Consider the following 12,139-nt stretch of genomic DNA (forward strand, 5'->3'; position numbering starts at 1 on the left):
GTTATGAGCTTGTCGCAGTGTGTACTTAGCAAACCGCGACCCACGTGCGAATCCACCCCGGCCACCCACCCCCGTCGAGGTGCACACCCTCCCTCGCGAAGTGCGCCCCGTTCGCCAAGTGTGAGCCCTGCCCGGGTGCGCGCACCTTGCTAGGGCGTCGGGTGTGCACCCGGCCCGGCCTACGTGCGTGCACCTGGACGGGGCGTCGTGTGCGTGCAGTGTCCCGTCTGCAACGCGGTGCCCACACACCACCTCGGGCGCAACGACCTGCGCTCACATGTGGGCCGAGTGCACCTTGGTGCATGTTCGGGGCGCCTCGGGTGCACGCTCGATCTTGCCCCGGTGCACCAAGGCGCTCGGTTTGCCCCGGGTGCGCACTTGGTGCAAGGTGGGCACCCAAAATAGGGATCAAGCACCAAAACACAAGTTTCGGGATGCAAAATGGGACCCAAGGACCACAAATGCGTTCCAAGACCCATGATGGGTCCACGAGAACAAAAATGTGTTCCGAGACTTAATAAACAAATATTGGGTTTTAGGAGAAGAAACATGCTCTGATGCCCAAAACGAGAATCGACCCCGAAAAGGCCACAGGCCAAAAGTGGGATGCGAGACAAAAAAAAATGGGACCCGAGGACCAAAATTGGGTTCCCAGGTCGAAGACAGGGCAACCGGACAAGAAACGACCTCTAAGGCTCGAAATGAGTCCCGACGACTAAAACTTGACAAGAAGCACCCATCAGGCACCCAACTCGACACCCATGGGATGCCGACCCACCCGGGCTTCCACCTAGCACACCTTGGCACCCACCCACCCTCGCACCCAACCTCGCACCCAACTTAGCACCTTTGAACCCACATTGGCACTCACCCTGACCCTGGCACCTTGGAACCCACATTGGCACTCACCTTGACCCTGGCACCCACCTTTGCACTCACCTTGGGACCCACCCTGGCTCCCACCTCGGCACCCACCCAGACACCCACCTTGGTTCCTTGGCACCCACCTTGGATCCTTGGCACCCACCCCGACACCCACCTTGGCACGCAACTTGGCTACTTGCCACCCACCTTGGCTCCTTGACGCCCACCCCGACAACCACCCCGTGACCTACCCTGGCTAGGGTTGGTGCACACCCACCCTGGTGCCCACCTTGGCACCCACCCCATGACCCACCTTGGCACGCACCTTAGTACCCACCCTGTTACCCACCCTAGGACCCACCCCGTGACCCACCTTGGCCAGGGTGGGTGCACCCACCCTGGTGCCCACCTTGGCACCCACCCATCCTAGCACCCAGCCTGTGACCGGGCTTGGAACCCAACCTTGCACCCGTCTTGGCCAGTGTGGGTGCGCACCCATCCTGGCACCCACGTTGTGACACACCCTTTAACCCACGCACCCTAGCAGCCACGTTGGCACCCACCTTGGAACACAACCTAGCAACTTGGCACCCACCCCGTGACCCACCTTGGCATCCACCATAGCAGTCGCCCACTTGGCACCCACCTTGGAACCCAAGTTGGCACCCACCTCGGCACCCACCTTGACACTTGTGGACCCACCTTGCCACTCACCCTAGCATCGACCCATCCTAGCACCCACCCTGGCACCTTTGCACCCTAGCACTCACCCATCCTAGCACCTAACCTGTGACCCACCTTGACACTCACCCTCGCACCCACCTTGGAACCCAACCTAGCACCCACCCACCCTGACACCAACCCTAGCACCTACCCACCCTTGCACCCACCCTGTGACCCATCTTGGCACCCACCCATCCTACCACTCAACCTATCACCCACCTTCTCACCCACCTTGGCATCCACCTTAGCACCCACCCACACTGGCACCTTGGCACCCACCTCGGGCAAGGTGGGTGCACACCCACCCTGACACCCAATTTAGAACCAACCGAGCATGTTACCCACCTTGGCACCCACATTGCAGCCCACCCTAGTACCCACCCTATGACCCACATTGGCATCCACACCCTAGCACCCAGGCACCTCGACACCCGCCTTGACACGCACCCTAGCACTAAACCTGTGACCCACCTTGGAACTCACCCTAGAACCCACCCACCCTGTGAACCACCTTGGCATCCACCTTAGCACCCACCCACCTTGGCACCCACTCTAGCACTCACCCATCCTAACACCCAACTTGTTACCCACCTTGGCACCCGCCCTCGCGTCCACCTTGAAACCCACCCTAGCACCCACCCACGCAGGAGCCCACCTTGGCACCCAACCTAACACCCACGCATCCTGGCACCCAACTTGTGACCCACCTTGGAACCCACCCTAGTACCCACCTTTGAACCCACTATATCACCAACCCACCTTGGCACCCACCCTATGACCCTCTTTGGAATCCACCCTAGCACGCACCCACCCTGGCACCCACCATGGAGCGCACCCTAGCACCCACCCACCTCGGCACGCACCTCAACACCCACCTTGGTGTGCGCACTGCGCCAACCTCTCAAAGACCCTATGTGGTGCGCTCCAAAGTGTACACCTTTGGTGCGCTCCAAGGTGCGCACCTTTGGTGCACACCGAGGTGCACACCAAAGTGTGCACCGAGGTGAGCACCAAAGTGCACTCCAAGGTGCACACCAAGGCGTGCACCTTTGGTGCGGTCAATGCAAACGAATTCGGAAGTTGGGGTCGATGTCCTAATCGCTGCTGCAGACTACACGTATGAGAATCGGACAAATAGCTTTATATAGGGGAGGTGTTGCGTTTGATGGGTCGACTCCCCTGGTTGTGTGCACTGCACCAACTTCAAAGACCCTGTCTTGTTTAAGAAGTCAAAAGTTGGGGTGGATGTCCTAATCATTGCTGCAGTCTACGCATGTATGAGAATCAGACAAATAGCTTATATAGGGGAGGTGTTGCATTCGGTGGGTTGACTCCCCTGGTTGTGCGCACTGCGCCAACCTCAAAGACCCCGCATAGCAGAAGAAGTCGGAAGTCGGATTTTGGTGAGCACCAAGGCGTGCACCTTTGGTGCGGTCAACGCAGACGAATTCAGAAGTTGGGGTGGATGTCCTAATCGTTGTTGCAGGCTACACATGTATGAGAATCAGACAAATAGCTTATATAGGGGAGGTGTTGGGTTTGATGGGTCAACTCCCTTGGTTGTGCGCATTACGCCAACCTCAAAGACCTTGTTTTCGTTAAGAAGTCAAAAGTTGGGGTCAATGTCCTAATGGCTCCTGTAGGCTACACATGTATGAGAATCGGACAAATAGCTTATATAGGGGAGGTGTTGGGTTTGATGGGTCGACTCCCCTGGTTGTGCGCATTACGTCAACCTCAAAGACCTTGTTTTCGTTAAGAAGTCAAAAGTTGGGGTCGATGTCCTAATTGCTCCTGTAGACTACACATGTATGAGAATCAGACAAATAGCTTATATAGGGGAGGTGTTGGGTTTGATGGGTTGACTCCCCTAGTTGTTCGCATTACACCAACCTCAAAGACCTTGTTTTCGTTTAGAAGCCGAAAGTTGGGGTCGATGTCCTAATTGCTCCTGCAGGCTACGCATGTATGAGAATCAGACAAATAGCTTATATAGGGGAGGTGTTGGGTTTGATGGGTCGACTCCCCTGGTTGTGCGCATTGCGCCAACCTCAAAGACCCTGCATTGCGGATGAAGTCGAAAGTCAGAGTTTGGTGTGCTACAAGGTGTGGTCGAAGGTGCTCACCTAGGTGTGCACCTTTGGAGCGCAGGAAAAGTGCCCTCCAAAAGTGCGCACCTTTGGAGTGCACAAAAGTGCCCTCCAAAAGTGCGCACCTTTGGAGCGCACAAAAGTGCCCTCCAAAAAGTGCCCTCCAAAAGTGCGCACCTTTGGAGCGCACAAAAGTGCCCTCCAAAAAGTGCCCTCCAAAAGTGCGCACCTTTGGAGTGCAGAAAAGTGCCCTCCAAAAAGTGCCCTCCAAAAGTGTGCACCTTTGGAGTGCACAAAAGTGCCCTCCAAAAGTGCGCACCTTTGGAGCGCAGAAAAGTGCCCTCCAAAAAGTGCCCTCCAAAAGTGCGCACCTTTGGAGCGCAGAAAAGTGCCCTCCAAAAAGTGCCCTCCAAAAGTGCGCACCTTTGGAGCGCAGAAAAGTGCCCTCCAAAAAGTGCCCTCCAAAAGTGCGCACCTTTGGAGCGCAGAAAAGTGCCCTCCAAAAAGTGCCCTCCAAAAGTGCGCACCTTTGGAGCGCACAAAAGTGCCCTCCAAAAAGTGCCCTCCAAAAGTGCGCACCTTTGGAGCGCACAAAAGTGCCCTCCAAAAGTGCGCACCTTTGGAGCGCACAAAAGTGCCCTCCAAAAGTGCGCACTTTTGGTGCGCACCAAGGCGCTGGTTCGGTCGTTGCAGGCGAGTTCGGAAGTTGGGGTCGATGTCCTGAGCGGAGGTGCAAACTACACAGGTGTCGGAATCGGACAAATAGCTTATATAGGGGAGGTGTATGCTTCGATGGGTCGACTCCCCAGGTTGAGCGCACCGCGCCAACCTCAAAGACCCTACGGTATGGATGAAGTCGGAAGTTGGGTCCGATGACCGATTCGATTAGTAGGTATGCTCATGAGGTCGGAATTTGGGTCCGATGACCTGCCATGTGCAGGAAGGCGAATGTTGGCACTGTGCGTTGCAAGGTGCACACCAAGGTGCTGGTGCGGTCTTTTTAGTCGAGTTCGGAAGTTGGGGTCGATGTCCTGATCGGAGGTGCAAGCTACACAGGTGTGGGAATCGGACAAATAGCTTATATAGGGGAGGTGTATGCTTCGTTGGGTCGACTCCCCGGGTTGAGCGCACCGCGCCAACCTCAAAGACCCTACGGTATGGATGAAGTCGGAAGTTGGGTCCGATGACCGATTCGATATGTAGGCATACTCGCGAGGTCGGAATTTGGGTCCGATGACCTGCCATGTGCAGGAAGGCGAATGTTGGCACTGTGCGTTGCAAGGTGCGCACCAAGGCGCTGGTTCGGTCGTTGCAGGCGAGTTCGGAAGTTGGGGTCGATGTCCTGATCGGAGGTGCAAACTACACAGGTGTGGGAATCGGACAAATAGCTTATATAGGGGAGGTGTATGCTTCGTTGGGTCGACTCCCCGGGTTGAGCGCACCGCGCCAACCTCAAAGACCCTACGGTATGGATGAAGTCGGAAGTTGTGTCCGATGACCGATTCGATATGTAGGCATACTCGCGAGGTCGGAATTTGGGTCCGATGACCTGCCATGTGCAGGAAGGCGAATGTTGGGACTGTGCGTCGCAAGGTGCGCACCAAGGCGCTGGTGCCGTCGTTGCAGTCGAGTTCGGAAGTTGGGGTCGATGTCCTGGTCAGAGGTGCAAACTACACAGGTGTGGGAATCGGACAAATAGCTTATATAGGGGAGGTGTATGCTTCGATGGGTCGACTCCCCGGGTTGAGCGCACCGCGCCAACCTCAAAGACCCTACAGTATGGATGAAGTCGGAAGTTGGGTCCGATGACCGATTCGATACGTAGGCATATTGGCGAGGTCTGAATTTGTGTCCGATGACCTGCCATGCGCAGGAAGGCGGAATTTGGGTCCGATGACCGAGTTGATGGCGTGCCATGCGCAGAAAGGCGGAATTTGGGTCCGATGACCGAGTTGATGTTGATGGCCCGCCATGCACAGGAAGGCGGAATTTGGGTCCGATGACCGATTTGAAGGCGTGCCATGCGCAGAAAGGCGGAGTTTGGGTCCGATGACCGAGTTGATATTGATGGCCCGCCATGCGCAGGAAGGCGGAATTTGGGTCCGATGACCTGACATACGCATGGAGTCCGACTCGGGGGCCGATGTTCGATTCGATGACTTGCATTGTGGGTAAAGTCGGAAGTTGTGGTCTTTGACCCGATTCGATGACCAGACTTCGGCTGCTTGAGAATCGGACAAATAACTTATATAGGGGAGGTAGTGTTCTCGAGCATCCTCCCCCCGTGCCCGTTTATGTCGATTGATGCTGGTGCTCGACTGGTTGGAGCGCTCGGATGCAAAAATCTTGCACCAGGATTTATCGATTGTGATGGACACGGCAAGTCTCCTGATTGCTATGCAGGAGCTCATCGTGAATCTCTATGCGGCCTTGGTATGGACTCGACCTGCGGAATGGTTCGGCAATGGTAGTCGCTCCAACACGTCCTTGCAATGGCCACAGAGGTGATTCGACTAGAGCTCCAGTCTAGCTTTTGGGTTGCTTGGCGGACTGGTATAGCCGCGATCGAGTTCCGGCCATGAACGTTTTAGATAGCTCTTGGGCTTTCTGGGACGGAAGTCGGAAGTTTGGGCTGTTGTCCGATTTGATGACCATTCTTCGGATGTGTGAGAATCGGACAAATAACTTATATAGGGGACTGTGTTGTCTCACGCAGCCCCCTCCGTGCCCCTCTATCTCGACCGATGTTGGTGCTTGAAAGGGTTGGGATCGCTCGGATTTATAAACGTGCACCACCATTTGTCGAGTGTGAGGGACGCGGCAGGTCTCCTAAATGCTATACGGGCGCTCTCTGAGAATCTCTATCCGGCCTCGACACAGACTAGTCTTGCTGAATGGTTTGGCACTGGTAGTCGATCCAACACGTCGTTGTTGTGGCCGCCTAGGCGATTCGATTCGAGCCCCCGTCTAGCTTTTGGGTTGCTTGGCGGATTTTGCCCTATCCGCAAGTGAGCTCGGTCCCTAAACGTTCGAGAAACCCGATTGCTATGCGCCGACTCTCTTTCTTGCGAGCCTCCATCTAGCTTTTGGGTCTCTACGGAACGGAAGTCGGAATCTGGGACCGTTGTTTGATTCGACGAGGCAGACTACGGTTGTGCGAGAATCGGACAAATAACTTATATAGGGGAGGTGTTGACTGGAGCATTCTCCCCCGTGCCCCTCTAACTCGACCAATGCTGGCGCTCGAACGGTGGTAGCGCTCGGATTTTCGTTGAGCGCCAGCATTGGTCGATTTAGAGGGGCATGCGAGATTCCCGAATGCTATGCGAGGGCTCTAACGGAAATGTCTATTGGTTTCGGTATGGATGCAATTGCGAGTGGTTCGGCAAAGGTAGTCGTTCCGATGCGTCCATGTCGTGGCCAAATCGATAATTCGATTTGAGCCCTCGTATAGCATTTGGGTCTCTCGATGTGATTCCGCATTCCAGTCCCTTTGGGCACTGCTTGAGCCGCATCCCAGGGGGTTCCCTTCCCAATAATCTGCCTCGCAACCCGATTGCTATGCGGTGAGGCTCCTCGGCCGCCTCGGAACTATCTGTGTATCAGACGCATCGCGGGATAAGGGGTTGGCAACGGTAGTCGCCCCAAGCGCGTCCGATGCTTGGACCATTCCGAGGCGGCCCTGAAGCCTCTTCCGTCTAGCCGTTGGGTCCTTCTCGCCGCATCCCTTGCCTCGCACCCCGATTGCTATGCGGTGAGGCTCCTCGGCCGCCTTGGAACTATCTGTGTATCAGACGCATCGCGGGATAAGGGGTTGTCACTGGTAGTCGCCCCAAGCGCGTCCGATGCTTGGACCATTCCGAGGCGGCCCTGAAGCCTCTTCCGTCTAGCCGTTGGGTCCTTCTCGCCGCATCCCTCGACTCGCACCCCGATTGCTATGCGGTGAGGCTCCTCGGCCGCCTTGGAACTATCTGTGTATCGGACGCGTCGCGGGATAAGGGGTTGTCACTGGTAGTCGCCCCAAGCGCGTCCGATGCTTGGACCATTCCGAGGCGGCCCTGAAGCCTCTTCCGTCTAGCCGTTGGGTCCTTCTCGCCGCATCCCTCGCCTCGCACCCCGATTGCTATGCGGTGAGGCTCCTCGGCCGCCTTGGAACTATCTGTGTATCGGACGCGTCGCGGGATAAGGGGTTGTCACTGGTAGTCGCCCCAAGCGCGTGCGATGCATGGACCATTCCCAGGCGGCCCTGAAGCCTCTTCCGTCTAGCCGTTGGGTCCTTCTCGCCGCATCCCTCGCCTCGCACCCCGATTGCTATGCGGTGAGGCTCCTCGGCCGCCTTGGAACTATCTGTGTATCGGACGCGTCGCGGGATAAGGGGTTGTCACTGGTAGTCGCCCCAAGCGCGTCCGATGCTTGGACCATTCCGAGGCGGCCCTGAAGCCTCTTCCGTCTAGCCGTTGGGTCCTTCTCGCCGCATCCCTCGCCTCGCACCCCGATTGCTATGCGGTGAGGCTCCTCGGCCGCCTTGGAACTATCTGTGTATCGGACGCGTCGCGGGATAAGGGGTTGTCACTGGTAGTCGCCCCAAGCGCGTCCGATGCTTGGACCATTCCGAGGCGGCCCTGAAGCCTCTTCCGTCTAGCCGTTGGGTCCTTCTCGCCGCATCCCTCGCCTCGCACCCCGATTGCTATGCGGTGAGGCTCCTCGGCCGCCTTGGAACTATCTGTGTATCGGACGCGTCGCGGGATAAGGGGTTGTCACTGGTAGTCGCCCCAAGCGCGTCCGATGCTTGGACCATTCCGAGGCGGCCCTGAAGCCTCTTCCGTCTAGCCGTTGGGTCCTTCTCGCCGCATCCCTCGCCTCGCACCCCGATTGCTATGCGGTGAGGCTCCTCGGCCGCCTTGGAACTATCTGTGTATCGGACGCATCGCGGGATAAGGGGTTGTCACTGGTAGTCGCCCCAAGCGCGTCCGATGCTTGGACCATTCCGAGGCGGCCCTGAAGCCTCTTCCGTCTAGCCGTTGGGTCCTTCTCGCCGCATCCCTCGCCTCGCACCCCGATTGCTATGCGGTGAGGCTCCTCGGCCGCCTTGGAACTATCTGTGTATCGGACGCGTCGCGGGATAAGGGGTTGTCACTGGTAGTCGCCCCAAGCGCGTCCGATGCTTGGACCATTCCGAGGCGGCCCTGAAGCCTCTTCCGTCTAGCCGTTGGGTCCTTCTCGCCGCATCCCTCGCCTCGCACCCCGATTGCTATGCGGTGAGGCTCCTCGGCCGCCTTGGAACTATCTGTGTATCGGACGCGTCGCGGGATAAGGGGTTGTCACTGGTAGTCGCCCCAAGCGCGTCCGATGCTTGGACCATTCCGAGGCGGACCTGAAGCCTCTTCCGTCTAGCCGTTGGGTCCTTCTCGCCGCATCCCTCGCCTCGCACCCCGATTGCTATGCGGTGAGGCTCCTCGGCCGCCTTGGAACTATCTGTGTATCGGACGCGTCGCGGGATAAGGGGTTGTCACTGGTAGTCGCCCCAAGCGCGTCCGATGCTTGGACCATTCCGAGGCGGCCCTGAAGCCTCTTCCGTCTAGCCGTTGGGTCCTTCTTGCCGCATCCCTCGCCTCGCACCCCGATTGCTATGCGGTGAGGCTCCTCGGCCGCCTTGGAACTATCTGTGTATCGGACGCGTCGCGGGATAAGGGGTTGTCACTGGTAGTCGCCCCAAGCGCGTCCGATGCTTGGACCATTCCGAGGCGGCCCTGAAGCCTCTTCCGTCTAGCCGTTGGGTCCTTCTCGCCGCATCCCTCGCCTCGCACCCCGATTGCTATGCGGTGAGGCTCCTCGGCCGCCTTGGAACTATCTGTGTATCGGACGCATCGCGGGATAAGGGGTTGTCACTGGTAGTCGCCCCAAGCGCGTCCGATGCTTGGACCATTCCGAGGCGGCCCTGAAGCCTCTTCCGTCTAGCCGTTGGGTCCTTCTCACCGCATCCCTCGCCTCGCACCCCGATTGCTATGCGGTGAGGCTCCTCGGCCGCCTTGGAACTATCTGTGTATCGGACGCGTCGCGGGATAAGGGGTTGTCACTGGTAGTCGCCCCAAGCGCGTCCGATGCTTGGACCATTCCGAGGCGGACCTGAAGCCTCTTCCGTCTAGCCGTTGGGTCCTTCTCGCCGCATCCCTCGCCTCGCACCCCGATTGCTATGCGGTGAGGCTCCTCGGCCGCCTTGGAACTATCTGTGTATCGGACGCGTCGCGGGATAAGGGGTTGTCACTGGTAGTCGCCCCAAGCGCGTCCGATGCTTGGACCATTCCGAGGCGGCCCTGAAGCCTCTTCCGTCTAGCCGTTGGGTCCTTCTCGCCGCATCCCTCGCCTCGCACCCCGATTGCTATGCGGTGAGGCTCCTCGGCCGCCTTGGAACTATCTGTGTATCGGACGCGTCGCGGGATAAGGGGTTGTCACTGGTAGTCGCCCCAAGCGCGTCCGATGCTTGGACCATTCCGAGGCGGACCTGAAGCCTCTTCCCTCTAGCCGTTGGGGCTTTCTCGCCGCATCCCTCGCCTCGCACCCCGATTGCTATTCGGTGAGGCTCCTCGGCCGCCTTGGAACTATCTGTGTATCGGACGCATCGCGGGATAAGGGGTTGGCAGTGGTAGTCGCCCCAAGCGCGTCCGATGCTTGGACCATTCCGAGGCGGCCCTGCAGCCTCTTCCGTCTAGCCGTTGGGGCCATCTCGCTGCATCCCCCACCTCGCACCACGATTGCTATGCGGTGAGGCTCCTTGGCCGCCTCGGAACTATCTGTGTATCGGACGCATCGCGGGATAAGGGGTTGTCACTGGTAGTCGCCCCAAGCGCGTCCGATGCTTGGACTATTCCGAGGCGGCCCTGCAGCCTCTTCCGTCTAGCCGTTGGGGCCATCTCGCCGCATCCCCCAGCTCCTCGGCCGCCTCGGAACTATCTGTGTATCGGACGCATCGCGGGATAAGGGGTTGGCAGTGGTAGTCGCCCCAAGCGCGTTCGATGCTTGGACTATTCCGAGGCGGCCCCGCAGCCTCTTCCGTCTACCCTTTGGGGCCATCTCGCCGCATCCCTCGCCTCGCACCCCGATTGCTATGCGGTGAGGCTCCTCGGCCGCCTGGGAACTATCTTCGTATCGGATGCATCGCGGGATAAGGGGTTGTCACTGGTAGTCGCCCCAAGCGCGTCCGATGCTTGGACTATTCCGAGGCGGCCCTGTGGCCTCTTCCGTCTAGCCGTTGGGGCCATCTCGCCGCATCCCTCACCTCGCACCCCCATTGCTATGCGGTGAGGCTCCTCGGCCGCCTTGGAACTGTCTTCGTATCGGAAGCATCGCGGGATAAGGGGTTGTCACTGGTAGTCGCCCCAAGCGCGTCCGATGCTTGGACTATTCCGAGGCGGCCCTGCAGCCTCTTCCGTCTAGCCGTTGGGGCCATCTCGCCGCATCCCCCACCTCGCACCCGGATTGCTATGCGGTGAGGCTCCTCGGCCGCCTTGGAACTATCTTCGTATCGGACGCATCGCGGGATAAGGGGTTGTCACTGGTAGTCGCCCCAAGCGCGTCCGATGCTTGGACTATTCCGACGCGGCCCTGTGGCCTCTTCCGTCTAGCCGTTGGGGCCATCTCGCCGCATCCCCCACCTCGCACCCCGATTGCTATGCGGTGAGGCTCCTCGGCCGCCTTGGAACCATCTTCGTATCGGACGCATCGCGGGATGAGGGGTTGTCACTGGTAGTCGCCCCAAGCGCGTCCGATGCTTGGACCATTCCGAGGCGGCCCTGAAGCCTCTTCCGTCTAGCCGTTGGGGCCTTCCCGCCCCATCCCTCGCCTCGCACCCCCGATTGCTATGCGGTGAGGCTCCTCGGCCGCCTTGGAACCATCTGTGTATCGGACGCATCGCGGGATAAGGGGTTGGCACTGGTAGTCGCCCCAAGCGCGTCCGATGCTTGGAGCATTCCGAGGTGGCCCTGAAGCCTCTTCCGTCTAGCCGTTGGGGCCTTCCCGCCCCATCCCTCGCCTCGCACCCCGATTGATATGCGGTGAGGCTCCTCGGCCGCCTTGGAACTATCTGTGTATCGGACGCATCGCGGGATAAGGGGTTGGCACTGGTAGTCGTCCCAATCGCGTCCGATGCTTGGACCATTCCGAGGCGGCCCTGCAGCCTCTTCCGTTTAGCCGTCGGGGCCTTCCCGCCGCATCCCTCGCCTCGCATCCCGATTCCTATGCGGTGAGTCTTCTCGGCCGCCGCGGAACTATACCTGTTATTGCTACTGCATCCTTCGGCTGGTAACCTCCTCTGCCGCCTTGGAACGTTCTCTTTGTCGGACGCGTCGCGGGATAAGGGGTTGGCACTGGTAGTCGCCCCAAGCGCGCCCGATGCATAGACCGCTCCGAGTTGACCTTGCTTTCAGCCTCTCACATGCATAGACCTCTCTGAGTCGACCCTGCAG

Source organism: Cryptomeria japonica, unplaced genomic scaffold (assembly GCF_030272615.1).
Source record: "Cryptomeria japonica unplaced genomic scaffold, Sugi_1.0 HiC_scaffold_552, whole genome shotgun sequence".
In the NCBI taxonomy this organism is placed as follows: domain Eukaryota; kingdom Viridiplantae; phylum Streptophyta; class Pinopsida; order Cupressales; family Cupressaceae; genus Cryptomeria; species Cryptomeria japonica.